The sequence below is a fragment of the Triticum aestivum genome, chromosome 6B, assembly GCF_018294505.1.
Source record: "Triticum aestivum cultivar Chinese Spring chromosome 6B, IWGSC CS RefSeq v2.1, whole genome shotgun sequence".
In the NCBI taxonomy this organism is placed as follows: Eukaryota; Viridiplantae; Streptophyta; class Magnoliopsida; order Poales; family Poaceae; genus Triticum; species Triticum aestivum.
The window spans coordinates 129,679,114-129,697,872 of NC_057810.1; the positions used below are offsets into that span (position 1 = coordinate 129,679,114).

Here is an 18,759-nt window from a genome sequence, read left to right on the forward strand (position 1 = left end):
ATAACATCCGAGAAAGTTTTCCCGGAGTTAGGCATTTTCGGAAAGACGAGCCGAAGGAGGAAGGTTACATGTTCACTATGCTAGGGGCGTGTGGCAAACGAACGGAGCGCTTATTCAGATTCGTCTCAAAATTCTGAGCAACTTTCATGCATAAAGTTTTCCCATCCGAGCTACGGATGAATTACTATGAATTTCCGAAGTTTAAGCAAAATCCGACAACTCTCTGTAATTCTCCAAGTCTGAGAATTGCTTATTTTTAAACATCACTTGGCTGTTTTCCGGAGGCTATAGCTATTGTTGTGTACATCCTATGATTTTGTGACTTATATCATTTGTGAGCATTTTTCTGTGATATACATGTTAGTAACACTTTCATCCATATTAGAGTTCATTTGTTTGATCAACAACAACTCTAAAGTAGCTATGAAAATAAAGCAGTTTTCCGGTTTTTCTGTTAACAGAACATATCATTTTGCGATTTTCATAGGATTTAATCCATGCATCGAAAAGATTTGGTCCAGTGGGGTAAAATGGAGTTTGTCAAGTATACTACCTTCCCATTTTTTTAGTCCTGTTAACATCTTTTTAGTTTATGTTTAGGGGCTGTTTAGAGGGCTAGTCAATGTAGAAATAGAAAAGCTAGCTATGACTGCTACAGTAACAGAATAGCAGCAGGCAGGGGCATTCATGCAGGTGGGGGCGAGCGAAGGCACGACCACGGTGGCGGCAGCAAGCGCGGGGAGCCGCGGTGGAGGCGACAGGAGGCAGGGGCACCGCGGACAGATGACGATGGCGACAGCGTTCGGGACCTCGTCGGGGACGGCGCTACGGGCGCCCAAATGGCGCGCAGGAGGCACCGATCAAACATGGCGAGACAACCGCGTCGATCCAAGATACAGGCGAGTGCTAGGGCGGACGGGAACGACAATGGTGATGGCAAACAACGTCGGACGAAGCCGGAGCTCGGCCTCTATGGTCCTTCCTCCTATCGCTCATGAATGAAAAAGAAAGAAGATGGGAAGGACGGGTGCTCACTGAGAGGACGCACGGTGGTCCGGTGAAAGATTAGGAGCTGCAGCGGCGCCGGAATCGTCGCAAACGGTGACAAGGATCCGAGGGAAGAAGATGATGGCCTCGGCGTCGATGCACGGGCAACGAGCTCAAACGGGTGGTCGAGGCCGACCACAGAGGAGCTCATGGACACCTCCCCAGGGCGTGGGGTTGATGGCGTGCGCGAGGTCGACGGCGATCGTGCGAGGCGGCTTGGGTGTGCGTACCGAGGAAGAGTGCAACGCGAGGAGAAGGAGATGGGGGCGACGGGGAGGGGAAGGGGTTAGGGTTAGGGCGCGGGGGGGGGGGGGTGCATTGTGTTTTGTAGGCAAGGGAAGGGCGCCCTGGATGCCTGGCGCGTGGCCGGTGGCCATGGCGATGGCCTCCACAATTCCCCCTCATGAATAGGAAGAGGAGGGAGGGGGTATGTGGGCCGGCCTGGTCGGTTGGGGTGGGATGGGCCGAGGTGGCTTAGGCCCAGAGGGGGCACGGGGGGTCTTGTTTTGCTTTTATTTTTTGTTTCAATTTTTCTTTTATTCATCTACTGTTTTAATTCAATTCTTTTTATACTTTTAGTTCTATAATTGAAAATCCATTTTCTAAATTAGTGTTATAACTCAACCTACTACCACAAAAAGTTTCACTCACAAATTAAATAGTTTGATATTTGATAAATTATAAAAGGCATTTAATAAATGGTTTAAGCCACTGTTCTATCTAGTTTAGGGCATTTAAACACTTTAAAAAAATGTTGGGTCACCACCATAAATAGTTATGGAATATTTTCAACACTTTGAACATTTTACTTTGCATGATTGAGAAGTTTGAGCTTCAGACTTTTATTTTAAATTTGAATTTGGATTGCGATCTGGATCAACCGAGGATTAGCAATAGTAAGAGTGATGACCTGACATCATTAGGAGGAGATTACTGTAGCTTAATTATCCGGGCGTCACAATGGGAGGGGGCTGTGAGTCTATGATGCCAGTCATCGGTAGCTACCGCAACCACTCCGCGGCCTCCAGGCAATATCTTCAGGCAACCATGCCTCCCGTGAAGCAAGCTCCGGTGCATGATTTCCATCGTGATGACTTGCTTTTCTTCTAGATGCCTAGATGTTATCACGTCGTGAAATAAGGGAGACAGTCACTCCCGGGCGCTCTCAGCGATTCAGAGTTTTTGGCCGTCGGATCGGGCTGCTTGATCGGATCTGGGCCGTAGGATCAAGTCGCTGGAGGACCACAGCCGTCGGATCGAAGCTCGCTCCTGTAGCAATGAACAGTTTCACCCCGTTCGTGCCGGTAATTCCGGCGCCCCCCGGGGGCATTTTCGTCATTCTACGCACATCTCTACTATTAAAGGGGGATATGCAGTCGTCGTCGTGATGGTTCGACCGCAACCCCACCCTCGATCGCATCCCGTTGCTAACACGGCCCATGAACCAGATACATCGCCACCAACTCAGCCCACGATCAGATACATCTCCACCAACTCAGCCCACGATCACGCACCGGCCAAAGAAAAACAACAGTTACGACTCAATCCACGATCACGCACCGGCCAAAGAAAAACAACAGTACCACGATCACGCACCGGCCAAAGAAAAACAACAGTACTCCATGCATTGACCAAAAAAACAAACCAAAAAAAAGACACGTCCCAGCCAAACCAAACAAAGAAACAAGTGCGGAAGCTCCATCGAGCCGTCATCGCACGTCACCAGGAACGCCAGTTTTTCCTCTCGCTGGACCCATACTCGCCCTCCGGCCACATCCGCCGGAACGGAACCAGTCCGGCCACGCCGGAACCAGCAACCTCTGCTCCCGTCTCATGGTGTTGCTCACCAAGGCCGTCTGTTCCTGCACCCATCTCCTCTCATGGTGTTGCTCACCAAGGCCGTCTGTTCCTGCACCCATCTCCTCACGCCGCAGGTACATCCTCCTGCCACCATCCTCACCTGAGGCCGTCGGAACCAGCCACCTCCGCGCGCCGGCTGTTCCTGCACCCATCTCCTCACGCCGCAGGTACATCCTCCTGCCACCATCCTCACCTGTTGCCTACAAATAAAATGCATTCATGATGTCTGAGCAAATTACCTACATTACAAAGATACTTAACTCAACCTTTAAGGACTGAACAAAAGCATAAGTACAACATGGTGTATACTTTGTTTAGTCAGGCCAGTCGAGTCTGGATTAACCTAGCAGAAGCCAACTCATCTATTTTGAGGAAGCCGGCTCAATCCAGATCGGTCATCGTCTTTGATATTATGGAGGGAGGGGGGTACCAGTACCAATATATACAATGCTAAACATGCTTATAACTTGCCAGACATAAGTAGAACTTCAGGCATCAGCCGAATTTAGCACTCCAGCATTGAGCCGAGGTTAGATTTCAAAAGCTCGGAGAAGATGGGGGCTATAAGCATACTTTCAATTTCAACCCGCTTAAAAGCAACTATTACTTACTTGCTACCCATGTGCACATGAAAATTCAAGTCACTAAAGTAGAAATTTTTCATTAGGACAGTGAATGTTTACTCAAAAAACCAGCAATATAGCGTTCCAGTGCTCCGCATTCAAATAAAATTACGTTGTTGCAGGAGGAAATAACAGAAATGGTGATTAATTTGGCTAATTAGTAGTAATGCAGTAGAAAAGCCTTAAGAAGTAGCTAGGAGATAAAAGACTATGACCAACACAACTGTACAATTAATTTATAACAATCTTATGCAAGAAATTAAGCATAGGCAATAGAATGGCAAATTAGATCGAGAAGATATGACCTCCTGGTCAGAAGGCCGAGGATCTTAGACCGAGGATCTTGGGGCATACGGTTCCATTCATTCATCCATATGAAGGTTGTTCGCGCAGAGAAATCCCATATTTGAACCTAAATATAAATAGACATGTGATCGAAGAAAAGAAACACAAAACTTTACACATTCAAGCGAAAATAATCAGAAATTACCGGCTCAGACTCCGAAGCCAGAATCTTGTTTGCTCTTTTAAAGTTCTCGACTGAGTTATCCTGATATGTTAAAAGTAAAAGTTAGAACAACACCGTCTTCTTATGAACTGAAGTGAAATTCATGCATGAAAACATATAGATCCTTTACAAAACCAACACTGCTTTCCAGCAAGTACACCCAATGCAAAGAAATCACAGCAACTGCAGAACGTTTCAGAATGGCACTTATTCCCCCAATCTGTATTGCTAATATCGTCATAATTACAGTAACCATCTAATCATTTTTGTAATGCAAAAGAATGCAGGTAATAAGAACATAAAGCTATAGGACATAGAGATGTCACAGGACAGAGGGCATCTGTATGATAAAGGGAAAAGAGGTATGTGTATGCCACTCACATGTCTCAACATAAGGTCTTCAATAAGCTTTCAGAACTTAGCCTAGCTTAATTTTATCAGTTTTTGATTATGAGAGGACACCAAGATCACAACCCACCAATACACCCCGGCCACCATCTGGTTTCTTCATACGAGAACAAACGGACACCACTGACTACAGTGTTTCGTCTTCCGATGATGATGACAATGTGCACACACATGTGGCTATGATGGTTCCCATAGCCGGCAATCTCACAGCCTTTCAGCCAGTACAACATGTTCAAACGCCAATCGGTATCGACCTTACGCATAAAAAATTTCAGCTTGCATTTATACATTTGTTAACCTAAGTGGTCCACACAATGGTTTTTCAGGAAATCACTCTCGTGAAGCCACTTACTATGATCACCGTGTATCACTTCAAGGAACACAAAGCAGCATCGAGCATAATATTGGCTCAGATATAGCGGTTGGACTCAACACCTCACACACTGGTCTTGAACACATTGCTTCAAATGCAATCATTACATCTGACAAAAAACAGAAAAGGCGAGAACAATACAGAGCACGGCGGGATAGACTAACACCTGAAGAGAAGGAGAAAATCAATGCACACCGCAGAGCAGCTAGGAAGAAGAAAACAGACGAGGAGAGGAATGCCCGTCAGAGAGAAGCCAGGCAACGGATGACAGCAGAGGAGAAGCAACAAAGTAACACCCTTAGAAGGGCGGCCTACCAAAATATGATGGTCGAGGACAAGCAAGAGAGAAACAGCTGCAGAAGGGCGTCCTACCAAAATATGCCGGTCGAGGAGAATCAAGAGAGGAATTACTGCAGAAGGGTGGCATACCAAAATATGACAGACGAGGAGAAGCAGGAGACAAACGCCCGCCGAAGAGCACGTGTGCAGAACATACCACCCAAGGAGAAACAAAAGATGCTAGCTCAGCGCAATGCAATACTCACGGCTAGGCGCAACATCCCTTGCGCTGAATCCATCGCAATGCCGCGCCCAGATGCAGCTACCTTAGCTACGCCCAACCTGATGTCGACTACTCATGCCAGAGACCCCGCCGCTTCAGCTCCTTCCCCCCAGTTAGCGAGTAAGGCTGGTTACAGCTTCGAATCAGACGGTAATCCTCCCATCTCTACTCTACTTGTTATGTCCATGTGAGTTGGACCAGTATTTACCAGCTCCTCAACCGTGCAGGCGAGTACATTAGTCGTACCCTGGACAATAATGAGGCCGCCGACGAACTCATAAATGCCTCGCAGCAAACCAATGATCAGCGAATACATGAAAACCAGAATCAAGCCCATGAGCAGAGCCAGGAGACCAGAGCACAACGTAGGGCTCACGAGCGAGCTCACAAACGAGCTATGGCGGTAAAGAACATTCAAGGGAGTGCCGGAAAACGAAGAGTGCACAGGAAAAGCATAGTAGAAGGTGAGAGGTCAGCGTTGCTAGATCGTCGTAATGCAAGCTTTGCAGCTAAGCGGAGGTCTCCACACCCAAGTACCTTGCATGTGAACAGAGCAGCAACAAGCTCAGAAACACCGCCCACAGGAGCTGCTTCACCGGCTTCCTCCCCTTCGTCGAGCACGCCGTCTTACACCATCGGGACCGATGGTAACCCTCTCACCTTTACTCCCCTCCCGGTGACCACTCACACTAAACCATTACTTACCGGCTCAACAATGTTGCAGCTGACATGGAAGCCTTCCTTAGCGGCATCATGGACGAGAATGGACTTTCCGGTGACCTCATGGATGATGAGTACTACCTATTTGGCGGTCAAGGTACTCCCAGGCGTCCTTCGCTGCCCGTCCCTCTATATTATTGGTTTATGATGTGCATCCCATCGTGACTTGTTATATCTCCACAATGCTTGCAGCATCCGACACTGATAGCACGGACCTCGATGAGCCCGTAGAATCCTCCAACACGGGATCTATCGACCTAGATCCTTTCGACTATGTCTACTCGAACATCCCAGACAGCACGCACATCCTGAAGCACGCGGCAAACTGCGACCATTGCAAGGCCAAGAAGTTCCAGTACGAGACTAACGGCTTCTGCTGTCGGAACGGGGAGATTGAGCTAGCTGAACGCGAGCCTATCCCAGAGCTGATGAGGTTATGGTCAAGCGCGGATGCAGACTCTCGGCATTTCCGAGAGAGCATTCGGTTCTTCAACGGGCACTTCGCCTTCACTACCCTTGGCGTCAGCCTAGACAACAACTACACAAACATGAAGTCCGGGGTGTACACGTTTCGAGCACATGGCACTATGTACCACAAGGTGCACTCGTTCGGTCCAAGATCTCGCCCTGAACATTTGCAGTTGTACTTCTACGACGACGATCCCAGCTTAAACCATCGCAAGGAGGCCACCAAGCAATTGGACCAGCACGTTGTCAGCAAGTTAGTGGACGTCCTCAGGGAAAACCCCTACTCCCAGCAGTTTAGGAGTTTGGGTGCCCATAAGGAAAATCTCGAGGAGTACCGGATAGACCTCAACATTGACCAGAAGCTAGACCAACGAAGATATAACAGACCCGTGTCATCCGAGGTGGCTGCGATTTGGGTCGAGGGAAGCGATCTAGCAAACAGGTTCAACCGCAGCATTACACTCTATGGGGACAACAACGAGAAGTATAGTATACATGCCACAGATGGCTGTTATGACCCGCTTTCGTATCCCCTCTTTTTCCCAAGGGGGGAGCTTGGTTGGCATCCAAATATCCCTAAGCACAATGTCCCTTGGGAGGTTGCACAACAACCAAGAAGAAACCGTGATAACGATTCAGGTGCGCCTGGTTGGTATGCTTATATGCCACAAAAAGTTCTCTATCCTTCCATATGGTACCTAACCTTCTTATTTCACGTCTTTCCACAGAGGGGAACAGCCGGTTGTGTGTCTCTGTCAGGGACTACTACTGTTACCGGCTACAGACGCGCCCTGCGATATTCAACCCCATACTGCACGGAGCACGCCTGTTTCAGCAGTGGGGTGTCGACATGTTCATCAAGATTGAGGGATGTAGGCTGAAGTGGATCAGGGACCACCAGACAGAGATACGTGCCGATCTATACCAAGGCCTTGTGGATAGCATCGCGGTTGGGGAGATGCGAGCGAGCGCTGTTGGGAAGAGGATTGTGTTACCAGGGACGCATCAAGGAAGCAACCGAGACATGAAGCGGAGGCATATGGACGCCATGGCACTGGTGCAGACATATGGGAAGCCTGACATCTTTTTGACTATGACATGCAATCCTAGCTGGGAGGAGATACTGAATGAGCTGCTTCCTGGCCAGACACCCCAGGACCGACCAGATCTTGTCGCACGCGTGTTCAAGGCCAAGCTAGAGACCATGAAACAAATGTTGTTCAAAAAACACATCCTTGGTGTTGTGGTAGCGTATGTGTATGTCGTTGAGTTCCAGAAGAGAGGCCTCCCCCATGCACACTTCCTGCTGATCATGAATTCAAATTATAAACTCGTGGTGCCAGAGCAGTATGATCGCCTCATATCGGCAGAGCTCCCGGACAGGCATAAGTATCCAGAGCTCTATGCCATGGTCGTGAAGCATATGATGCACGGACCATGTGGCAATCTTAATCCCAAAAATGTGTGCATGCAAGACTTGAAGTGCAAGAGCAAGTACCCACGACCGTTCAACCAGAACACCTTACAGGGGAAGGATTCATACCCGGTTTATCGACGGCGGGACGATGGTCGTCAGGCTAAGGTACGCCGTCAAATGCTGGATAACAGATGGGTCGTGCCTTATAACCCTTATCTGTTGCGGATGTTCAACTGCCACATAAATGTCGAGGTGTGCTCCAGCATCAAGGCCGTCAAGTACCTTTACAAATACGTATACAAGGGTCACGATCGAGCTTCATTCAGCATTGACCAGCCTGACAGCAACGGGGTTGTAGACGAGATTAAAAGGTACGTTGATGCGAGATGGGTTACTCCACCGGAGGCGATGTGGAGGATATTCGGCTTCAACCTTTCTGAGAGTTTCCCGTCGGTCCTACAGTTGCCGCTTCATCTCCCTAATATGAATAGTGTCACGTTCAAAGCAGGAGAGGACCTGATCGATGTCGTTGCCCGTGATAATGCATCTAAATCAATGCTGACGGAGTATTTCCTTGCTAATCAGCAGCACGTGTGGGCTCGGGATATCCTGTACAAGGACTTTCCGGGAAGTTTCACATGGCAGAGACAGAAGTACTGGAGGCCGAGAGAAAAGCAGCACCAAGTAGGTCGAATCGTGTCAGCCCATCCAGCCGAGGGGGAGCGGTACTTTCTGCGAGTGCTGCTCAACCATGTACCAGGCAAGACATCCTTCGAGGACCTGCGGACCGTGGACGGTGTGCTCTGTGATAGCTTCCGTGAGGCTGCCGAGAGATTGGGCCTCATCGAGGCCGACAACACGCTTGACGAGTGTCTTACAGAGTCAACACAGTTCGCGATGCCAGCCTCACTCAGGAGGCTCTTTGCAACAATCTTGGTATTCTGCGAGCCAGGTGACGTGCGCGGTCTATGGGATAGGCACCTAGAGGCGATGTCTGATGACTACCGCCGATCACACACGTGCTCAAAGGCAGTGGAACAGATGGTGTTGCTTGACATTAGGGGCATGCTACAGTCCATGGGCAAAGACATAGCGTTGTTCCTTCTTCCGGACATCGACGAGACCTATGACACTACTGGAGGCGAGGCCAGAGAAGTCACCGAGGAGTCATCCATCGAGGTTGACGCGAACGATGCTGCTTTAGCGTCCTCACTAAACCCTGAGCAAAGGCTTGCATACGACGAGATACTGGCAGCAGTCGATGCTGGTGATGGGGGTGTATTCTTTGTCGATGGCCCAGGAGGCACCGGGAAGACCTTCCTATACAAGGCACTACTCACAAAGGTTCGAGGCGAGGGCAAGATCGCGGTGGCTACGGCGACGTCAGGCGTCGCGGCTTCCATCATGCCTGGAGGAAGGACAGCCCACTCGAGGTTCAAGATCCCACTCAGCATTGAAGATGGGGGGTCGTGCAGCTTCACCAAGCAAAGTGGAACAGCCAAGCTCCTGCACATGGCTTCACTCATCCTATGGGACGAGGCCACCATGACGAAGCGGCAAGCGGTTGAGGCACTGGACAATAGCATGCGGGACATCATGGGACGACGGGACCGACCATTCGGGGGAAAGACTGTCGTGTTCGGTGGGGACTTTAGGCAGGTGCTTCCGGTCGTCAGGAAGGGGTCACGAGGTCAGATAATCGATGCGACCTTGCGGAGTTCGTACCTATGGAAGGGCATGCGCCAACTAAGGCTCGTCACCAACATGAGAGCGCATAACGACCCGTGGTTTGCAGATTACTTGCTAAGGGTAGGCAACGGCACCGAGGAAACCGATGAGGAAGGCAACATAAGGCTCCCTGAAGATATTTGTGTGCAGCCAACAGAGGACGGCGTTGACCTAGAGAAGCTAATCGACCATGTATTTCCTGCTCTAGACAACAACATGGCTGATCCAAATTACATGACATCTCGAGCGATCCTCTCCACCAAGAACGACAACGTTGATAAGATAAACACACGCATGATAGAGCGCTTCCAGGGCGAAGAGAAGATCTACCACAGTTTTGATATTGCAGAGGATGATCCACACGGCTACTATGCCCCAGAGTTCCTGAACAACCTGACTCCCAACGGGCTGCCTCCGCATGCGCTCAAACTGAAGTTAAATTGCCCCGTTATACTGTTGAGAAACATTGATCCAGCTAATGGGTTGTGTAACGGCACAAGGCTTGTGGTCCGGGGTTTCCAAAGGAACGCCATCGATGCAGAAATCGTGCTAGGACAACATGCTGGTAGGAGGGTGTTCCTTCCTCGGATACCTCTCTGCCCATCCGATGACGATATATTCCCTTTCAAGTTAAAGAGGAAGCAGTTCCCTATTAGGCTCAGTTTTGCCATGACAATCAACAAGGCGCAAGGGCAGACCATCCCGATTGTCGGAGTGTACCTACCGGACCCTATATTTTCTCACGGTCAGCTATACGTCGCATTGTCTAGAGCCACTGCGAAGAGGAACATTAAGATTCTCGCCATCAAGGACAACGACAATGGTAAGGGCAAGGGTAAGGGCAAGGGCAAGGAACAAATCAATAATTCAAATAAGCGAAAAAGATCTGAGCCCTTATTAACGACCATGAAGAACATAGTCTACAAGGAAGTCCTTAGCACATGAAGTCACCAGATCAAATTATAGAAACTCAAGGTAAAGTTTTCAATTCTGCATTACAACCACATACTATTGTAGATCTTAATGCACACTGACCTGAGTTTGTTGCTGCGTAGTACTCGAGGGAGCATAGTCAGTCTTCAGAAACCATGAGTATTCCTTTCGCGACATCTGCCCGTCCTATACTTGGTCAAAGATGCACCTGTTTAAGCTGGAAATAACAAGAGACAGCGTGAAGTTTCCAACATATGCAGGAGGAAGATGCTTGGACAGTGACTTGGTAAAGAAGAACAAAATTACTAAGGTTTCGTATTTCTTTCTAATTCATATTCTCTTTAATATGGTAAAAACCTGAGTCATCTAATATCATATAGCAATAAAAATAATGACTTAAACTTCAGTTGCATATAATCTCTTGTTAGAAATACATGGATAAGGAACTATGTATCTGATAATTTATGAACAACCCAAATTTCAGCTGAGTTTGCCATCAGTGAGCTCCTCATATCTATACTATTAAAGGATGAGTCTTTCAAGCTAATAGATACTTCTATATGAACAAAAAGAATATAATCAGTTCATCTACTTTTTTCTGTAGCTCTGTGATAAGATTTAGCACGCAGGTGTCCTTAAATTCTAATACTTTCTTAAACATCAATTTCAGGCTCAAAATTCATTGCAGAATGTGTCCAAAGTGCCATGTACAGGATTGGAAACATCAACCCTTAAGCTATTCAGATAGAGCGTTGCAGTGACTGGTGAATGAGTCATATTAGACCCTGAATACAAGCACCACTCGGAATGGAAGCTTTGGCCAGTACCACTATAGCGTGTTCTACTGAGCTTATTTGCCAAAAATTGCCATGACATCTGTACCGCCAAAAGCAAAAACTACATATTGAAATTGACCATGGCAACAATGGGTTTAAAATTGCCATGACATTTTTACCGCTATAAGATGACTGAACCAAAATGATCTTCTTGCAAAAAGATGTCAAATATATGAATTTGCCATATCAATTATTGTTGTTTCCCAAACAAAAAACATGGCAAATTTGCAATGGGGGTGCATATCAACTTCCCATCACTGCAAAACAATTTTTCCATCATTTTTAGGGGGGAGGGGGGGTCACATTTTTATCTCCAACTTGCCATGTGCGCTCTAGAACAAACCACAGAATGGCAGCCTACAAAAAAATGTTGCAGCAATGTGCAATGGCAGGACACAAAAACACTAGCGAACTTGTATCCTGCAGTTGATACATCGTAGATGAACTGGAGGTGTCACAGATGCAGGGTCGAAGAAAAAAATTGCCATGTGAAAATGAACTATCTAAATTTAATTGCAAATTGAAATTTCAACTCACTAAATTACCATCTTCCACACAAAATTTGCCATGTCGAAATGCATACTCGTACCACTGGTGTCGATGCTGCCAATCGCTCTGTCCAGAAAGGCACGTTTCAGACATGCTCTGCTTGAGATGCTCAGATGTGGGCAAAATTTGAGACCAAGTTGTTGTAACGTACCACACATGTTGAGGACGAGGTTCGTTCGTCGTCGTCGTCAATCCACCGGGTGATCTTCTCGCGAAGGGTGCCGTCGAGCACGTCGTGTACTGGTCCATCCACCGGTAGATGGGCGTCTCTGGCACGTTGCCCATGACCATCGTCCTCGGCCGCGCCAAGAAGAGCCGCACCTGCAACACTGAGATGAGCATAGCCACCACCATCCCCGTATCGATGCTGCCGAAGACGGCGCCGAGGTAGAAGTCCACCTTGTCGACAAGCCAGAGGAAATCGCGGCGCCGTGGTAGGCCCCTGCGCAGGCAACGTGCCGAAGCCGTTGTAGGGCCCCGCTGCGGCGTTGAATAGCTCCACTGGAGGGTCGGTCGCCGCCGCCGCCGCTCCCTGCTAGCAGCACCTCTGCTGCCTCCCAGGTCGCCGCCGGCGTCGCTCCCCGCTTGCAGTGCAGGCAGCTTGCCGGTGCCGTGGTAGGCCCTGCTGCGGCATTGGACAGCTCCGCTGGTGTGGCAGCCGCCGCCACCGCCACTTCCTGCGAGCAGCACCTCCGCCGCCTCCCAGGTCTCCGCCGCCGTCGCTCCCCTCGAGCGCCTCCCCGAAATCTAAGCCACCAACGGGGCGCCGCGAGGCCTCACCGGTGAGCGGCGGCAAGGCGCGGCTGCTCCAGCTCGACTCTCTCTCTCTCTCAGTGAAGACGATGGGGATGGGGAAAAGAAGCCCAGAAGGAAAAAGTGACGGTGGAGAGGATAAGGCGTTCGTTCGGGCCGAGGAGTTCCTGGAACGAACGAACGAGAAACATGACGTGTCAAGCACATGCTTCAAGATCCACGCCAATTGATCTAACGGTACAGAACACGTTCGGATCGAAACACAAAGCGCAGTGCGTTCGGAAGTTATCAATTCCGCAAATTTCAGGTGATTAGCCCTTCAAATGAGTTTACGGGAAACAGAATTGGCAAAAACTCCGTACCCAATCCAAACAACCCCTAATCCTAACCGTATATCGATACTACTCATCTAGCTAGCCTTGTATATACTCCCTCCGTCCCAAAATTCTTGTAGGGTACAAGAATTTTGGGACGGAGGGAGTATATAGAGACTCAATCTACCTCGAGATTTTTGCTTACCTCCAATATCGAACTTCACCGGCGTTGCCAATCCAACAAAGCTACCAATGCATAACGCGGAGGGAGAGAGGAGAGCCGGCCGTGACAAGGTAAGATTCGTGGGCACCCTCATCCTGGTGCACCACAGAATCCACTCCTGCTCGATCTCCGCCCATCCGGGCAAGCATGGCTTGTTGCAGGGTCTCCTCACGCTGCACGCCACGCGCCAGTCGTCGGGCGTTACCACCAGAAGATTCCGACCGTGCGTGTCGTCATCGCAGCGGGGGACGCGGAGCAGGGGGCGCCGCGTGGTGGATGCCGCCGCCCAGACTGCGCGCGCGTCTGCGAGAGCGCTGCCCCCCGGATATCGCCGGAAAGCAAGGAGTGATGGGGGCAGGTGTGTGAGGCTCGCGAAGGCGCAGCCAGGCTGCAGGAATGGTTAAGAGGCGGGGGGGGGGGAGTTGGGCTGGGATGGGTGCCTCGCGCCGTCGCACGATGTGTGCGGATGCGCCCATGACGCGTGGGCGGCTGCATAGGGGAGCTGGGTGGGTGGCTAGCTAAAGGGAAAAGGGGTGAGCGGTGAGGACAAAGTGAGACTGAGTCACAACTGTACAATTGTTTTCTTGGCAAGGCTCTATATTATATAATATATTGTAGAACCGAGATATTTAGGCAGTCTGTCAGTGCTATCAAACTTCTTAGATGTTTGTCTTTTTAATCTTTTATTTTGCATGTTACATATGAATTATTATACTATTACTGGGGAAATATGGCAGTACTATATTTAATTCATACTATGGCAGTACTATATTTAATTCATATATTTGTATATATATTTCACTTCGTAGAATGTGTCACTGATAGATATGGATATTGTTAACCATGAAAATGAACCTATCAACAAGAGCAATGTGCAGATAGAAATAGCAAATTCGCGTCATAACAAACCAAGAAGAGCAAATATTACACCACAAGGTATACTTTCACTGTGATTATCAACCTTACCATTTCATGGTCTTACTTTCACAGTGATTATCAAGTGTACTGTTATGTCGACCTAAATATTTTTTTATCTTGGCAATAGGAATTCTGGAAACTTCAAACTACACAGTGATTATCAAGTGTACTGTTATGTCGACCTAAATATTTTTTATCTTGGCAATAGGAATTCTGGAAACTTCAAACTACACAGTGATTATCAAGTGTACTGTTATGTCGACTTAAATACTTTTTTATCTTGGCAATAGGAATTCCGGAAACTTCAAACTACACCACCCTTGCATTCAATCCGGATCATACTGCAGCACGCACACTTGATGGTGAGTAGTCATGACTTATTATCAACTACCAATCAATTACTTATGATTGTTATTAACATATGTACACAAAGTTTAAATATTATTAAATGCAACATTTATGATATATATTTTTGCAGATATTCGCCAGAAAATAACTGGTGGGTTGATTGATATGAAGTTTGTTCAGCAATTTATTGAGTGGAGGTGGGCTTTCCTAGCAAGCGAGTTGTCTACAAAGGATTCCCGACACAGAATGTATACAAAGAAAGCTCAGCGCATGTAGTACATATAGTAGACATTGGTTATGTCTATTACGCATGATTGTGTGTTTCAATCTGTAAGTGTTATCACGTACTTGGTTTGTATCTACTATGTAGGTGACTGTTTCGTCATGTTTGTTTGTGTCTATGGTGTTTTAAGAGATGTGCTAATTTCACGGATGATTTAGTTATTATCTACATTTAAAAACAAGTTTATCCATGTTCATGGATTTTGAATTACCTTTAACATTGTTTTTTGTCAAAATATATTCTATAAAAAGCACTCATTTAAAATATCCAAGTCCATGCTATCACTTTGTCGAGTAATCTTTTCACATCATATTTCGGATTTCGTGTGTCCGTGGCAACGCACGGGCATTCAACTAGTGGGTATAAAGGTGGCGGCTCCCGTGGAGATGACCTAGCCGCCTCCTCCTCTCTTCCTTCCTCCCGCAGCCGCCTCCCTTCCTCCCTCCCGCGCGCCTCCTCTCCTCCCCCCCGCCTCCCGCAGACACATCGCCGCCGCCGCCACCCGCCTCCCCACGCCGTCGGCGGCCAGATCCACCGCAACAAAGCCGCCTCCCCCCTCCCCAACGACGATGAGCAGCAGCGAAGGGAGGGTCCGCCACCTCCTCTGGACAGAGAGAGAGAGAGAGAGAGAGAGAGAGAGAGAGAGAGAGAGAGATAGAGAGAGAGCGAATCCACCAGAGAGGGAGGGCGTCGCCGGCGTTGTGAACCCATGCGGGCGCAACAGGGTGTGCTCGTGCCTCAGCGGGTTGCGCCGCGGTGGCCGGAGGCGTCGGCACCGCGGGTCAACCGTGTCGGGCAGGATGGGCACCGCACGCCGTGGTCGTCGGATCCGTCCGCTGCGTGTCCGGCTCCGGCACCTGGCGGCTTGGCGAGGCAGGCGGGGGAGCAGGGAGGGGAGGGGTGAGGGCAGCGAGGCCCTCACGTGCCGCGATGGGCGGCGGCGACCTGTTCGCCCTCGACTTTGACGTCGTCTTCTGCGACAGCTGCGGCCAGAGCTCCCTCTCCACCGTCAAGGTCTGCTCCTAATTCCGTCCTCCGTCGTGTTTCTTCCGTGGAATACGTGGTTGTGGTTGACTCGATGTGCTATGGCAGGCTGCCAAGGTGAGGTGGTCGTGGGTGTTTGAGCAGGTCGACTCCGCCATGGAGGAGTGGATAGTGGAGCAGATGCACCCGTAAGCCCCTCCTTTGTTCTTGTGGTCTTGTTCCCCTCCCACTCAAGTACTTAGTTGCTGCCTATGTACATTCAGTCTGTATATTCAATCATATATTCAGGTTCTTGGCTAACACTAGCATGTCAAACTCCATTTAGAAATGTTGTGATTTTCCAAAACTAAATCTGTTTATTAGTTGGAAGCATCTTTTATGGAGATGTGGGGACGAATAAACCTCCCCCTAATTAAATTCCATATTGCAATGCACATTATCACAACAAATTTTGCAGCTTACCGTAGCAGTGTTGGGTGACAATAATGTGAGAAAAAAGAACAGTAAAACGAATAACTACCACTTACCCCCAAAATGTGATTTATAATTGAGGTTAGTGGGTTGGAATAGTGTGCACTCTGCAGCTTGCTCATGTTGCTGGTTTTGTGATGGCTTTCGGTGCCCTGTCTTGAACTACCGAGCCCCTTAGTTTCTGATGTGTAGAAGAGGAACCTGGATATATTGCATAATATCCAGTCAACTTTGCTAGGTACAAAAAACATCACTGGGCACTCTTGGTCCATTGTGAGATTTTCCATATATACATTATTGGTAAGAGCAGCACTTCAATTTGATGGGCATAAGCATTAGTGAAGTGAAATATGCATAGTTTGGATTGGGGATGTAAACATTGTTAAATTTCATTGCACATTAGATTTTTTTATTTTCTCTAGATCAGTTTGCTTGAAATAAAAAAATATACCTCATACCTTAAGACTGACCGTTAGTTTTCACCATACATGTTGCGCCCACAGAATTCTGATGTGCTTCATTCTTATCTAAAACTGGAGGTATTTCCCACATTGGGCTGGATTGTTGCTATGATTCGGTTGATTTGGACATGCTGTATCATACAACAAAGCAAGAGTCATTGATGCACTGAGAGCTCTGTGTCGCGTCCACTGGCTGAGTGGCAAGCCGGAGCTGCAGTTGCTGAACATAGTGGTTTTACTTTGAGCATCTCATGTCTTTCTCACTATGTGTGCATCTCTCTATCCTGTCCCCCTTTTGCTAATCATTCATGCCTTTCATGATCACTATTTTTTTTTGGTTTTGTAGTTGTGGGATGCTGGGAGAATGATACCCTGATTAATTAGGATTTAAACATGTTAGCCCAGACCAAGATGGATTAGTTTTGGTGTATTTTTTGGGTTAGAAAAATGTTAAACCTTAACATTTACAGAAGCTTTACATATGTTTGTATTATGGTTCAGCTGTAGGTTTGCATAGATAAGTAAATATCACCCTTGCTATCAAAGTGTGTGTTTCATGGGCCTTTCTTTGTTTAAGGGAAATGACTTAATTTTCGTACCAGCCATAATTCCGCTATATGGAAACAATCGGTGCCTATTTCTTTTTTATCCGAACTGAGACATAATTATGCTATATGTAAACAATCACTGCTTCTTTCTTTTCTCTCTGAAATGAGAAATAACTCTAATCAATTGTTTTTTTATTTACTATCTAAGTATCATTCTTACCTAAAACTTGTGCCAAAATGGGTATTTCTTTCATATGTGCCATACATTATCCAACCCCCTCTGCTTCTGTACAATTTTTTGTGTTGACAGATTGCTGGCACCATGTGGATCTTAAGCTCCACCATTTCCTAATTTTGCTCTCCTGGTCACCTCTAGGTTTCCCCGCAAGTCGATGGTGTGCGGACCCTGTAAGCCTGGCTGGCTGTATTGCGTCTCGAGGATGCGACAGAGGTGGCACACGAGCCGACGAAAGAGGAATAATTGAAACCCCAATGCCTCCACACATTCTTGCTCCCTGACAATGGGAGTAGTAGGTTTGGTGCCCGTGGCATTCGTGCTCATTGGCGGGAAGGTGCAAGGAGGTTCCTTGCTGGTTCCTTGCTGGTTGGATGGCGTTCATGCGCAACCCCGACACCTACTAAGTACTGCCTCGGCTACAACCTCCCTCAGTGAGCTCTATCTTCCTCATGTTACTCTGCTTTGGCTGCATGGAGGGAGCCCTCGAGCTCCCTCAGTGATTTGGAAGATCTGCCCGTCCATTGTGTTTCCTTTATGTGTTTCCGGCCGTTGGATTGAGGCGTTGGACGACCTCGACCGTCGGGTCGAGAGCTTGACAGTGTCGCAATGAATATTCCTGCTCGTTCGTGCCACCGCCTGTAAAATTGGGTGGCCGCCGAGGGCATTCTCATCATTTTGCACACATCCGTATAAAAGCAGCACGCCCGTGGTGAAAACCCTACCCACCTCTCTCCTTTCCCACTCCTTAGTCCTTGCCCCGACTCTGGTTGTTGTTCATGTTCAGTTGCTGTGATAGGAGCTCCTGTGATGCTCTGGTTTACATGTGGGGGCCCTGGTCCTATAGCTATGCTCCTGGATTTGCTAAATTGACCAGTGGCGTTGGTGCTGGGGCGATGATGATCGGCCGTGGCTGAAATAATTGCGCCTTTGAGCAATCGAGGGACCTGTGGGTATCAAGTTGGATCCTTCCTCTTGTCTCTTGATTCCTTTTTGATCCTGTGATACTTGTTGTTCTGTCCTTGGATGGTCATTCTTGTTGAGTGATAACCAGGACAGCTCCACTGTATAAACAGGTTGATCTGGTGATAAGAGATCATGGGGGTAGGTTATATGATCGAGGAACGGCGAATCTGAGCCCACTATGCAATGAACCTTGAATCTTTTTTATTTGTATTTAAAGGTGTTG

At 48.1% G+C, this 18,759-nt stretch overlaps 1 long non-coding RNA gene across 6 annotated transcripts; it reads right to left on the bottom strand.

Moving 5' to 3' along the window:
* Window positions 1-2,527: 2,527 nt before the first annotated feature.
* Window positions 2,528-15,223, bottom strand: LOC123136127 (uncharacterized). Of its 6 annotated transcripts, none has more exons than XR_006466569.1 (8): window positions 14,504-15,223; window positions 13,305-14,422; window positions 12,432-13,213; window positions 12,184-12,353; window positions 12,029-12,098; window positions 10,750-10,864; window positions 4,021-4,080; window positions 2,528-3,942 (listed from the first exon to the last, which is right to left on the bottom strand). It is a non-coding gene; the product is annotated as an uncharacterized lncRNA (long non-coding RNA). The 6 variants fall into 6 exon arrangements; XR_006466568.1 differs by having other exon boundaries at window positions 12,432-13,217; XR_006466567.1 differs by having other exon boundaries at window positions 12,432-13,217; window positions 13,287-14,422.
* Between the last annotated feature and the right edge of the window lie 3,536 nt (window positions 15,224-18,759).